Below are 13,346 nucleotides of genomic sequence, written 5' to 3'. Positions count from 1 at the left end.
ACCATGGCTTGCAGACTCAGGAAATGGATGGGATAGATGAAGCAGTGGCAAGTCAAAGCTCCGCTCGCCAAAAATCTCAGTTTGTATACTTGTAGTCATGGGTAACTTTATTACTCCTCAAGGCGGTCCATTCTGTTGTTGGACACGCCTGATTTTCCTAATATTGAACCGAAAATCTCCTGCATCTTGGGGCCAGAAAGTATAAGTATAATCTCACAATTTTTAACTAAAGGAGTTCATCCAAGCTGTGTCATAACCTAATGGGAAAATTAGTAGAAGAGAGGCAGACAGGAAAACATGAAAATTCTGGACCTAATTTTCAGGGAAATGGTAGGTCAACAACCTCCGGGAGAGCTCTGTGAACTGAAGTCTCAAGTAGGGCAGCCAAGTAACTACGCCAGAGTAAGTCCTCTAAGGGCAGATACTGAGAAGACCGCCTAAGTCGCTCCTCGGGGGGAAGGGGCAAGAGTCATCCAACAGCCACCATTCGTACGTGGCAGTCTGGCTCTTCATACGGACCCACTGGAGCCTTACAACTCTATGAGAAAAGGACAGTCAGTTTATTTCTGACTTATATGTAGAGACTGACATTTAAAAGGGCTAAATTGCTCATCCTAGGTCACAGGCGGGAAACGATGGAGTTAAAACCAACTTTGGTTTTTAGTTTAAGCCAACAGGATTTCCACTCCTGCTGTGCCACTTATCCACTGTGTCCTCGTGGGCAACTCACTTGCTCTCTCTTGTCCTCTCCCTGTGAGAAAGTACTTTGAACAGAGTGCTATCAGAATGTAAGACTATGAAGTCACAGCCACAGTCCCAGAAGATACAAGTCCACACTCCACTGACACAAGTGTCCACGCTGTGAGAAGGTTACATGTGAACGGCCTGTAAGGCCTCATCCTTATTCCTGATGCTTCGATGGATGTGCTGCCTCAGAGACAATTGCCTCTCCTTCACAGCTTTCGGAGTTGTTTTTTCATATACTGTGTCAGTTTATTCACACAACAACCCCATGAGGTAGGATGGGAATGGCAGGATTGGAGGCTGGGGTGAAGGTTAGAAAGGAGTCAAGGACTCCCAGGTTTCTGGCTTGGGAGAATGGGTGCTGTGGGTGGTGGGTGATGTCATTCACAGAGAACGGCAACATTAGAAGAGACCAGAGACTGAGAGAGATATGGCAGATCTGGTTCTGAACGTGCTGTGTCCAAAGCAATGATCCAATATCTGCCAGAGAAATGTGTAAGAAGCAACCAGAAATACGTGTCTCTGATTATTGTAAAATTAAGTCACTAAAAACCCTTAGAGGGAAACGGTTCAAAGAGTAGCCTGAACAGCCCTGCTTTGTTGCCTCATTTCTGTGCCCATCCAGAACCACACTAAGTAAAAGCTGCTTCCAAGTCTGACCCGACTCATGAAGCTGAATTTTTCTGTAAAGAGCCCGGGATTTCAAGTACAAAGACCTTGTGTTCAAAACTTGCCTCTGCCGCTTCCTAATAATGTGAAGCTGGACAAGTCACTTGGTCTCTCTGATCTCAGTTACCTTGTCTATAAGCTGGAAACACTCCCCACCCATGTCCCAGGCTGATGTGAACCCCATGAACATCAGTAAGAAAAGTGCACGTGGGAAGCACTAGGTACATGTTATCACCACAATTAGCTTGAATGGGTGACAAGCAGAAGAACGTAAGTATAAAGGCAACCAGGAGGGGAATGTAAGCAGGAAGGACCAGGGCACAGAAGTAACGGGTGATGACTGAAAGAATCGTCAGACAGGGAAACTTCAATTAGCCTATGGAACTTCTGGAGCACACATCTGTAAGTCTTTAATGGCACCCAGCGCCTCCCGTGTATGTTCAGGCTGAATCATGCTAACCTAATCTATAAGCTCCTGGAGGACAAAATCTGTATCTGCTTCCTCTTGGCATCACTCATTGTGCCTGTGTATACCTTAGACAATCAATAAATGTGTATTTATTGAATTAATAAAGTGGAAGAAAATTCAGGGAGAATGTTAGTGCAATGGAGACCTGTGTTGCTAGAATCTCATCCCACACAACAATTTAATATTTCTAGCTGATTCAAAGAATATACAAACAACATTTATGTAGTTATGTTATATAAACATTCGCTTTGCAAATGTATCTATCTTATCAGTTATACCTAGAATAAAAGTATAAATAATGCCAGGTCATCCTAAGTGATTCCTAGTTAACTATGGGAAAAATCCATGTCCGTTCTGGTCCTGGTGTTTCACACCCACTTTCCCCAAGTTCGTTCTTTTCCTGCTGGTCCATGTCCCAGTTGGGAGGGTAAGGGAAGAGTCTTATGTGATCCCAGAGAATCAAACAGGCAGTCGAGTTACACCAGGATCAATGGCAAATGATATAGATTGGGACTTCAGACTTCTAGCATGATGGTTTGAGGACTTCAACAAATGCTTTTCCCAAAAAACAACTATAAAGCTGGACAAAACTGTCAAAGACTGGAAATGGCCAAAGGCATGCAACAAACCAAGAAGCACTTATTTGTGAAAATTATCATTATTCAGGTGAAAACAGCAAGTGTGTGCCGTTCCCGCCTGCGGCTGTTCCAAGCTCCCCACCTCTGTGGGAGTAGTTTTCAACCAGAGCAGGGCAGGTCCCCAAGCCCGTGGCTTCGCTGCTGCCGCCAGAGGGGCTCATCTGATGTGGAGTATCGTCAGTCAGAGTGGTAATCTTGGTGGCAAATGACTAGGAAGGGCCAGTGTCTCTGCTAGCCTGAGGCTGTGATCTTTTTCCAGAGCCAACAGTGGAGGATAGACTAGCAGGATTTAATAGGGAGTTTGGGAAGGTGAAAAAACAGTAAAAAGGCTCGATAAGCTCTCCACATACCCCAGGAAGACTGAAAGCCATGAGTATGAGCGGCAGAGCCAGCAGCAGGTCCAGGGGACCCACATATCCCTGGTCAGCGGAACCTACGTGTGTGTTCCGAGGACCAGTGAGAGAGCCCCGTAGAAAGCAAAAGCTGAGGCAGACTAAAAATGAAAAAGTCTGAATGCATGCCCCAAACCACACCAGATCCACCAGCTGAGAGTGGAAGGCTTCCTGGCGTGAGGTGTTTGAGCACAACTTCTGACTGATATTTTTGGCTAAACACTAACCCATATAGACGCAAGGGTTACCCCGAGAAAGCCAGACTTAAAAATGAAAACGAGAAAATAAAAAACAAAAGCTAAGTCAGAACCCACGGCAGCTACAGTATGCTCTCCAAAATGTCCACCAGTCACCAAAAAATGAAGAGACATGCAAAGGAACGAAGCGTGACCTATACTCAGGGGCTAAGGTAAAAAATGCAGTCAATACAAAAGGTCTCGGGGTCTTTGGATATTAGATTTAACCAAGACTTCAAAGCAGCTGTTAAAAATATCTTCAAAGAACTAAAGAAAACTGCCAGGAACTCTGCAGGGTCTGAGATTTACCTTACTTATGAGCTAACGAGACAGGCTATTACTGTCTCATGGGCACTGGCAGAAACACAAGTCTTGCATCAGAGACAAAACGTTACTCGTCCGGGCAACGGCGATAGCTAGAGCTTCTCGTTCGTGTTCATCGGTGCCGCAGGCCCCCCAAGCCCCACGAAGGCAATGTAACGGGCCCAGGACGGCTGCGTACACACGCAGCAGGCTGTTACTGCAGAAGAACCCCAAGCTTGAAGAATTTACCACTTCTACAGCAAGCCCCAAAGAGCAGGCCTGCTGTGGATATCTGATTTAATTCTGCCGTGATCAGGCACACACACTGTTGCAGTCTTTTAAAGTTTCCTGAGACCTGTTTTATGTCCCAGCATACCCCAAAGATTGTTTTGTACGTGCTTGAAAAAATTCTGTATCTGTAGCTGTCGGGTGGAGATTCTGTAATATCAGGCCAACGTGGTTGTCAGAGTTAAGTCTTCTATACTCTTCATGTTTTCTAATTGTTTTCATCAGTTTTTGAGAGAATATTAAAATTTCCAATTATTATCACTGAATTGTATATCTTTTCTTTGACTATATTGATTATAAATACATATACGTCTAATAACAGAGCCCCCAATAGTGAATTCAGAGAAATATGGGGAAACCACCAATTTTTAGAAATCAAACAACCCACTTCTAAGTAACCCAAGGATCAAAGGAGAAGTCACAGAAATCACAAGAAAAATTTAAAAAACATCTTTAACTGAATGAAAATAAAAACACAACAAATTAAAAATTATGGGATGCAGCTAAGGCAGTGCCTAAAGGGAAATTTAAATACCTTTATCAAAAGAGAAGTCTCACTGGAACTACCCAGTCTCCTACTTAGTGGAGAGTGTTCATCTTAAGCATTCTCTTTCTCTCTCCCTCTCTCTCTCTCTCTCACACACACACACACACACACACACACACACACAGGAACCCTACAAGGTGATGGGTGTTTTAATTAACTTGATTGTGGGAATCCTTTCACAACATATACATATATCAAATCATTGTGTTGTACACTTTAAATATATTACCATTTGTCAATCATACCTCAATAAAGCTGGGAAAAATTAAATTGAATAACATTTTAGACAAGTTTTAAAAAAGACACAAGACTAAGAAATTAATAGAAGACATAAGTTACCTAAATCAAAGAAGGAACAATATGACCAACCATATAGATTGGTAGATTACAAAGTAAAATTATGAACAAATTTATGCCAATAAATCAGATAACTCAGAGGAAACAGAAAAATTCCCAGAAAGACAAAAATCACCAAACCTACTTACAAAGAAACACAAAATTTGGGTAGAACTATAACAAATAGAGACATTTAGCTAGTAATTAAAAATCTTCCCATACAGACAAGTCCGAGCCCAGATAGCTTTAACGGTAAATGCTATCAAATATTTTTAAAAAAGAACAAACAGCCCTTAAATTTGTGTGGAACCAGAAAAGGCCCCGAATCGCCAAGGAATTGTTGAAAAGGAAAAACAAAGCTGGGATTTCAAGCTGTACTACAAAGCTGTGATCACAAGGACAGCATAGTACTGGCACAAAAACAGACACATAGACCAATGGAACAGAATAGAGAGCCCAGAAATGGACCCTCGGCTCTTTGGGCAACTAATCTTTGACAAAGCAGGAAAAAACACCCAGTGGAAAAAAGTCTCTTCAGTAAATGGTGCTGGGAAAATTGGACAGCTACATGCAAAAGAATGAAACTTGACCACTCTCTCACACCATACACAAAGATAAACTCCAAGTGGATGAGAGACCTCGATGTGAGACAGGAATCCATCAAAATCCTAGAGGAGAACATAGGCAGCAACCTCTACGACATCAGCACAGCAACGTTTTTCATGACACATCTCCAAAGGCAAGAGAAACAAAAGAAAAAATGAACTTGTGGGACTTCATCAAGATAAAAAGCTTCTGCACTGCCAAGGAAACAGTCAAAAAAACTAACAGGCAGCCCACGGAATGGGAGAAGATATTTGCAAATGACACTACAGATAAAAGACTGGTATCCAAGATCTACAAAGAACTTCTCAAACTCAATACACAAGAAACAATCAAATCAAAAAATGGGCAGAAGATATGAGCAGACACTTTTCCAACGAATACATACAAATGGCTAACAGACACATGAAAAAGTGTTCAAAATCATTAGCCATCAGGGAAATTCAAATCAAAACCAACTTGAGATACCACCTTACACCCGTTAGAATGGCAAAAATGGACAAGGCAGGAAACAACAATTGTTGGAGAGGATGTGGAGAAAGGGGATCCCTCTTACACTGTTGGTGGGAATGCAAGTTGGTACAGCCACTTTGGAAAACGGTGTGGAGGTCCCTTAAAAAGTTAAAAATAGAGCTACCCTGTGATCCAGCCATTGCACTGCTGGGTATTTACCCCAAAGATACAGATGTAGTGAAGAGAAGGGCCATATGCACCCCAATGTTCATAGCAGCATTGTCCACAATAGCTAAATCGTGGAAGGAGCCGAGATGCCCTTCAACAGATGACTGGATTAAGAAGATGTGGTCCATATATACAATGCAATATTACTCAGCCATCAAAAAGAACGATTTCTCAACATCTGCTGCAACATGGAAGGGACTGGAAGAGATAATGCTAAGCAAAATAAGTCAAGCAGAGAAACACAATTATCATATGGTTTCACTCACTTATGGAACATAAGAAGTAGGAAGATCGGTAGAAGAAAGGGAAGAATAAAGGGGGGGGGTAAACAGAAGGGGGAATGAACCATGAGAGACTATTGACTCTGGGAAACAAACTGAGGGCTTCGGAGCGGGGGGGATTGGGATAGGCTGGTGGTGGGTATTAAGGAGGGCACGTATTGCATGGTGCACTGGGTGTTACGTGCAAGTAATGAATCATGGAACTTTACATCAAAAACTAGGGATGTACTGTATGGTGACTAACATAATATAATAAAAAATATTATTATTAAAAAAAAAGAAAGAAATACTAATCCTTCACAATGCTTTCAGAAAACAGAAGAGAAACACTTCCAGCTCATTCTGTGAGGCCAGAATTACTCTAATATCAAAGCCAAAGGAAAAGAAACTACAGATAAATATTTCTCATGGTCACAGATACAATAACTCTTAATGAAATACTAGAAAAGTATTTGGTAACACATTAAAAGGGTTATGCATCATGACCGAGTAGGATTTATCACAGGAATCCAAGACTAGTTAAATATCCAAAAATTAATCTACTATACACATTAGAGAAAAAAAGAACAACTGATCACCTTACTAGATGCAGAAAAAGCATTCGGCAAACACCTACTTATTCATGATAAAAACTCTCAACATACTAGGAATAGAAGCAAAGTTCCTCATCCTAAAAAATCTACAGTGAAAATTACACTAAATGGTTAAAAAGTAAATGCTTTTCCCCTAAGGTTGGATACAAGACAGGGGTGTCAGCTCTCATTTCTTATATTAAGCATTGTACTTAAAGTTCTAGCCAATGCAGGAAGGCAAGAAAAAGAGACAAAGGAAATAAAGAATAGAAAAGAAGAAGGAATATTGTTTTTATTTGTGGATGACCTAATTGTATCTGTGTAGAAAACTCTAATAATCTACAAAAGTTACTCAAATTAATAAGTTTAGCAAAGTCATAGAATGCAGTCAATATATAAAAACCAACTCAATTTCTATATAGTAAGAGTGAACACCCCAAAAATGGAATTAAGAAAAGAATTCCATTCATGACAGCATCAAAAAAGAACAAAATATTTAGGAATAAATTTAACAAAGAAGTGTAAGATTTGTACCCTGAAAACTACAACACATTGCTGGAAAGAAATTAAACAACATCTAAATAAAAAATATCTCAATGAAAAAAAGATCTAAATAAATGAATGCTCATGGATTAGATGACAATGTTATTAAGATGACAAGCTACTCCTAAAATGTAATAGAAATGCCAAAGACCTAGAATAGCCAAATCAATTCTGAAAAAGAAAAAAAAAAGGTTGGAAGACTTGCATTACCCCAAATTTCAAAATTTACAGTAAAACTCCAGGAATCAAGATAGTCTGGCATTGGCATATGAATAGGCATCTAGATCAATGGAAGAGAACCGAGAGGCCATAAGTAAACCCCTAAGTTTGTGGTCCATTGGTTTTTGGCCAAGGCGTCAAGAACTTTTAATGTGGGAAAAACAGTCTTTCCAACAACTGGTGTAGTACAACTATCCATCCATGTGCAAAGTAACGAACTCGGATCTTTACTTAGCACCACATACAAAAATTAACTCGAAATGCCTCAGAGACTTAATGGAAGAATTAAGACTTCTAGAGGAAAATATAGGAGGAAGTCTTCATGTCTCAGGTTAGAAAAGCATTCTTGGACATGACAACAGAAGCACAAGACGTAAAAGAAAAAAAAATGATAAATTGCATCTATTAAAAATAAAAACTTCTGCACTTTAAGAAAAACACAACCAGGGGCGCCTGCGTGGCTCCGTCATTAAGTGTCTGCCTTCAGCTCAGGGCGTGATCCCAAGGTCCTGGGATCAAGCCCCACATCGGGCTCCCTGCTCCGCTGGGAGCCTGCTTCTCCCTCTCCCATGCCCCCTGCTTGTGTTCCCTCTCTCGCTGGCTGTCTCTCTCTCTGTCAAATAGATAAATAAAAAATCTTAAAAAAAAAAAAAAAGAAAAAAGAAGAACACAACTAAGCAAATGACAAGACAAGCCACAGACTGAATATTTCTGAATCGTGCGTCTGATAAAGGACTTGAACATATAATTCAGAATATATATTCAGGACCAGAATATGTAATGAACTCTTATAAATCAATTAGAACAACAACCCAATTTAAAAGTCGGCAAAAGACTTAGACATCTTACCAAAGAAAACATAAGAACAGCTAATAAACACATGAAAACAAGTGCAACATCATTAGTCATTAGGGAAACGTAAATTAAAACCACAATGACACACTACTATCACACTCACTAGAATGGATACAATCAAAAAGGGTTCTAAGTGCTGTACCAACACAGTACTAAGTGTTAGCGAGGGCACTGAAGAACCGCAATCTCCTGCATCGTTGGCGGGAATGTATGAAGCCTTCCAACCGATGAACACGAATTGTCTCCTTTTATTATTTAGATCCTTAATTTCTTTCAAAAACGTTCTGCAGTTTTCAGAGCATAAGTTTTATGCTTTTTGGTTAATTTACTCCTGAGTATTTTACTCTTTTTGATGCTATCATAAATGGAATTATTTTAATTTTAATCTCAGATCATTCACTGCCAAGTGTACAGAAATACAAGTGATTTTTGTATGTGGATATTGACTCTTGCTGGACTCATGTACTAGTTCTAATAGTTTACTTGTGCATTCCTCATGATATTTTATATATAAGATGATGTCATCTGTGAACAGAGAGTTTTACTGGTAGTTTCTTAAAAAGTTAAACATAGACTTAGCATACAACCCAGGAATTTTACTCCTAGGAATCTACCCAAGAGAAATGAAAACAAATGTCCATGCAAAGATTTGTACACAAATATTAACAGTATCATTATTCAGAATACTTAAAAACTAGAAACAATCTAAGTGTCCACCCACTGATAAACAGGTAAACACAATTGAAGTATACCTCTTTTTTTAAATTATGTTCAGTTCGCCAACATATAGTACATCATTAGTTTTTGATGTAGTGTTCAACGATTCATTGAGGTATATCTCTCAAAAAGACATTATTCAGCAATAAAAAGACAGAAAATATGCCACCATGTGAATGATTTCAAAAACATTACCCTAAATGAAAGAACCAGTTGCAATAGACTACATATTCCATTTTTATGTAAATGAACTACAAAAGGCAAGTTTGTAAGTGACAGAAAGCAAATCATTGATTATCTGTGGCTGGGGGCAAGAGTAGGTATTGACTGTAAGCAGATATAAGTGATTTGGGGGGGGTGGAGATTTTTGTATCTATACTGTGATGATAATACATACCTCTATAAATTCACTAAAAATTACTGAAGTACACGCTTACAATGCATGAATTTTATGGTATGTAAATCATACTTCAATAAAATCATTAAAAAGAATGAAACAGCTTAACCTGGCTACGTGGAACTATCTAACATACTTTCTCCAGTGTATAGTTAAGATGGTTACAGAGTTACAAGAGCAATAGTTACAGAATCCTAGGACATTTCTGTGGCTCAAAACACCTAAGCTTATAACCAACCTGTTTGAAGTCTTCACAAGAATAAAGTATCCAGAAATTACTCAACGATTTTACAAATACCAATCAGTCATCAAGGGTCCCAAAGAATAAGTGAAATCTTTTTTTTAGAAGTCTGATTATATTAAGAGTTATGACATGTTGTGATGAGCACTGGGTGTTGAATCATTCAACACGGCATCAAAAACGAATGATGTACTATATATTGGCAAACTGAACATAATAATAAAAAAGGGTTATGCTGCTTCCTTTCCCTTTTGCCCCCAAAGTTCCATCCTGAAAATAAAAGGACTGAACACATCAGTCCCCAAAACCATCTACGGAATAAAGCCCAAACACCTGAGTATAGAGGTCAAGGTCCTGCATGCTGTGCCCTAGGTTTGCCTGGTTACTGAACAGGAAAGGACCGCTCAGCTTCGGTTCCTTGCGTGCACACTGCTACTGCATTTGGAGCAATCAGCACCACGTAAATCAGACTCCAAAGGCAACTGGGAAAGATGTTTGAGAAAAGGTATTAAACTTTCAAAATCCAAACATCAAAAATGCTATTAGCTCTGACCTGCTGCCCAAACCCTTGGCAGCAGCTTCACACAGGCACTTTCACTGAAACCTAATGACCTCACTGGGCTCCGAAGTGGGACTAACTGAAGTGATTGTGTGAGACCCCGAAGAAGGACTGTATTCCTCCTGATGCAGTATGCTCTTTGAGGAAATCAGCAGAACTATTCTCATTTTCTGAGAAATCACTTTCAAACTCCAGCTACTCTGTGGTTGGTAGATCTGGTGTTAATGATACATTAGATTCGTGATTGATCCAGTGTCACTTTTAGCGGTTTCTAATCATGAGTTTAACCAATACATCTACGCATGTAGAACAGTTTCTAGGTAGAGATCATTAAATTCTGTGCTGGGCATGTTGCCCTCAGTTAAGTGGATCCAATTATCCTAATCTGACACCCACTCACACCAGCCAAGTGAGCTGTGAGTAGGCACATTTAAATTTTCTTTTGAAATCCAAATTTCCTTTCTTTTTTCATAATTTTTTTTGGGAAACATATTAGTTTTAAAATTTCTTTCTCACCTTTTGAAGGGGTTCAGAATATTCTGAAGGTATCTAGGGAAAAATTTCTTTCTACTCCATTTCCTTGCATAAAGGAATTTACTAAATTGGTTATTTTCCAGGAAAATAGAAGCAGTATTCAAAATTCATTGTTCAAAACTGAATCAGATTAACATGGTGCTTTATTGCCCTAACCATAATAGCAATGTCAACAAAAAAACAGTTCCACAGAGCATTTCTTTTGGGAGAAGTTAACAAGTGTACCATAAAAAAAAGAGAACAATCGTTATTCATGAGATCCTGCAGGTCTGCCATACTTTTTGGCATGTTAAAAACTCCCAGCAATTCTACAGGACAAAAACCTGTTCAGTTTGTTAACCTAGAATTTCCCATTCCTACATGATCATTAAATCTCTTTTCCCCAAACAGGAACCCAGTTTGGGCAATCCTTAACACCTGAGACAGTGTCTGGCAAAGGTCTTTAAACGAGCCTCTGTCTGAAAACCAGTCACTGTTCAACTACTTCTGTAGGGAGTCTATTTCATATTTTTACTTAAAAAACCAATGGTAATAAGCTTGTTATAGAAGTAATCTATTTATCTTTTTAAGTCATCAAATCTTTATTATGTTCAAAGTAATTTATGCAATCCAGAAGTACACAGAGCAAAAGGATTGAAGTTCTACTTCTCATTATTCTCAAAATACTACTGTTAAAGGTTTGTTTTATATTCTTCCAAATAGTTTCCTTTTCAATTATGCACTTATATATATACACACATAAATATGAGAATAAAATGATACCAAAAATGCTGATCTGCAAACTGCGGTATGGTGTAATGGGTCTTTAAGAGCTTCCCACATCAGTATGTATGTGTGTGTGTATATATATATATATATATATAAACCTCATTATTCCCAACTGCTGCACACTATTCTACAATACCAACATATCACACTTTATTGAATCATCCCCTTATTACTGACATTTAGGCTGACTCCATTATTTATTTATTTTGGCTGCTATGGACGATGTTTCTGAAAATTTTCCTATACATGTATCTTTGTGCATATGTGTAAATCATTCTGTAAGATGAATTCCTAGAAGTGAAGAGCTGAGCCAAAGGTTTACATATCTGAATGCTTCAGGGACGATGCCAAATAGTCTTCTGAAAACCTATTTTGGCTTCAGTTTTAGGACAGAGGGCTAAATACATTTCTGGGTACACCATGTTATAAATACCCCCAAACAACAAACAGAACAAGAAATACAAACACAAACCCCATTTTGGACAAAACTAAGAGATAGCTGCAATCCCAACCCAAAATACATGTAAAAAAAAAAAGTGGACAGATTAATTAATGGAGCAGTGTACTTGGACACCAAGTACACCAAGATAAGACTCAAACCAACTGACCTTCAGGAACTGGCAGCACTTTACGAGACAGGGATGATATGGGGGCAGGAATTAGGAGCTATTAAACCTCCACCTCACCCCTGGAGACAAGAGGTTTATACTCTGCAGAAATTCAATCAGAGAGGCTCTGGGCTCAGACGTAACCAACAAGGGGATTAAGACCACATACTAAAATATGAAACTTCCTATCACCCTCTCCAGCAAGTTCCAGAAGGCTGGCAACCAAGCTTCCTATCACGAAGCAGGACAGTGAAGCGGTCCTCTCTGGATAAACTGAGCAGCTGAGAAGACTTACAAATATTGCTATCTGGTATGGTCCTAGAAAAGAATGACTACCCCAATTTTTCCATAATAAAGCCCAGCAATTAAATGGCTTTACCAGGAAAATAGGATATTTGCACAGCCTCAAGGTATAGCTCCTAAAGTATTTATTAATTACAAAAAGAAAAACAACTTTACTATGGAGAAATTCAACCAACACCACCTTTACCACATGATCAAGCTGACATTACCAAATAACAAGACATATTGGTGTAATATAACCCTGATATGGATGAATTTAAAAGGGCACATCAATTCTGTAATATTTGTCCAAAAAAATCCATAACCTTAATGTAATCCATTAACCTAATGTAATCATGAGAAATTCCAGACAAAACGAAAATTGAGAACATTATACAAAATACCTGACCAATACTTTTCAGAAATGTCAAGGGCATGAAAGACAGAAGAACAGCCACAGACTGAAGAGACTAAGGAGAGGTGACAACTGAATGCAATGTGGGATCCAAAACTGGATTCTGGAGCAGAAAAAAGACATTAATGGAAAAAGTGGTAAAATCAGAATAAAGTTTGTAGTTTTCTTAGTTTTGTTTATTGTATCACAATTATTTAAGATGTTAACATTAGATGAAGTTGGGTGACGAGTATACTACAAGAGCTCTCTGTGCTCTTTGTAACACTTCTGCAATTCTAAAATTATTTTGAAAAGTCTTTTAAAAGCGTCCCTATAAACAGAGCCTTTCATATTTTTAAATACCACACTCTTAAATATGAATGAACTGCCAAAGACTACTTTCATTTTTTTTTTTAAGAAACAAAACTGATGAACAAAGACTACTTTCAAGTATTTGAGGGTAGTCCTCT

The 13,346-nt window shown here is 38.8% G+C and overlaps 1 protein-coding gene across 11 annotated transcripts in view; it reads right to left on the bottom strand.

The window, feature by feature from the left end:
• NEO1 (neogenin 1) overlaps positions 1 to 13,346 on the bottom strand; it is a 235,571-nt gene that overhangs the window by 56,793 nt on the left and 165,432 nt on the right. The window lies entirely within an intron of this gene.

The sequence above is a fragment of the Ursus arctos genome, unplaced genomic scaffold (assembly GCF_023065955.2).
Source record: "Ursus arctos isolate Adak ecotype North America unplaced genomic scaffold, UrsArc2.0 scaffold_28, whole genome shotgun sequence".
NCBI classification, from domain to species: Eukaryota; Metazoa; Chordata; class Mammalia; order Carnivora; family Ursidae; genus Ursus; species Ursus arctos.
Note: the sequence above shows the minus strand (reverse complement) of the source record. Positions and strands in the feature narration are given on the sequence as shown.